Source organism: Myodes glareolus, chromosome 6 (assembly GCF_982192425.1).
Source record: "Myodes glareolus chromosome 6, mMyoGla1.1, whole genome shotgun sequence".
Taxonomy (NCBI): Eukaryota; Metazoa; Chordata; class Mammalia; order Rodentia; family Cricetidae; genus Myodes; species Myodes glareolus.
In genome coordinates, this window is record NC_142031.1 from 78,051,783 (window position 1) to 78,053,137 (window position 1,355).

At 54.5% G+C, this 1,355-nt stretch overlaps 1 pseudogene; it reads left to right on the plus strand.

The window, feature by feature from the left end:
* Positions 1-750: 750 nt before the first annotated feature.
* LOC148121862 (Nuclear RNase P) lies at positions 751-959 on the plus strand (annotated as a pseudogene).
* The last annotated feature ends 396 nt before the right edge of the window (positions 960-1,355 follow it).

Genomic DNA, 1,355 nt, shown 5'->3' on the forward strand with positions numbered 1-1,355 from the left:
GAGGGAAAAGAATTTCAAAGGATAGGCCTAAAAAGAAAAGAAAATACAAAAAAAAAAATCAAAGTTAAGGTATCTGAAAGAAGGTACAGAAAGCAACGGGGAAGAAAAATCCCTTAAGTTCAGTGCAGGAGGAATGTAAACAGCAGCAAAAAGACGAGGTAACTAAGGCGGGACATTGAGGACGATGGGGTACGGGAGACCGCGGCTTCCGCTCCCTTTCCGTCCACCTGCGTACTCGCTGTTAGAGACTGGAGGCAACAGTCTCGTAGGGAGGCGAGCTTGATCACTGCCTTCCTTATTCTTAAAGAGCCACAGAGCTTTTGGAGGTGATTTTCGCCTAATTTTGATAAGAGAGCTCAGTCTCTGGCTCTCACGTACAAAAAACTTTAATTTTTGACTGAGAAAGACAAGCTGCTTGATCGTGCTGAGAGAGCTGGCGGCAGCCGGCCCCCCTTTGAGCGGTAATGCCTGATTAAAAACACGGAAGTGGGCCAGGCACGGTGGTGCACACCTGTGATCCCAGCTACTCAGGAGGGAGACGCAACCAGTTGCTGGCGGGGAGTTTGCTGGAGGCCTACGAACAGCCAGGTCGCCATAGCGACGGGCGGGCTAAAGTCCGTGTGACATCAGAGGCTATATGTCCCGGCCTTCTGGCGGGGCTATGGTTTTTGGAGGACTTTTTCAGCACCTGAGCGGACTCGCCTGACTGAGGCGGAAGCTGCATGGTGAGCAGCGGCGCCATAGAAGGCAGAGAGGAGCTAAATCGGCTCTGCGGAAAAACTGTGTTTCCATAGCAACATGGGCGGGCGGAGATGAGTTCCCAGAGAACGGGGCTCCGCGCGCAGGCAGAGGAGAAGCCCCTCCACGGGTGGGCGGATGCCCCCCCTCGCCGGAGCTTGGAAAAGACTCGCGGCCGGCAGTGCGAATTCAATGCCTGAGGTGAGGCTGAGTTACAGTTCGCAGTTACGGGATAACCGGCGAGCCCGCGCACGGCCCGGGGCGGAGCCATGCCTTTGGGCCATGCGGGGCGGAGCCATGCCTTTGGGCCATGCGGATCGCGCCATAATGGGCTTCAGAGGCGGAGCTGTGGCAGCCGCCGCCCGGCCGCTGCTGCCGCCGCCCTCAGCCAAGGTCGCCGAGAATTTAGTCAGATAAAAACATTTGTCGCCAAAAATTCAGTCAGATAAAAACATTTATCCCCCAAACAACGTCCCTTCGTCAGCAGGAAGTAGCCAGATCGATGATTGCCGACGTCCATTCTTCCTCAAAGAACTGTCTCCCTCAAAGAACTGGTCCTAATTATCATAATAAAGGCGCGTCAACCTGGTTATCATTACCTATTGCCCCTGGCAACG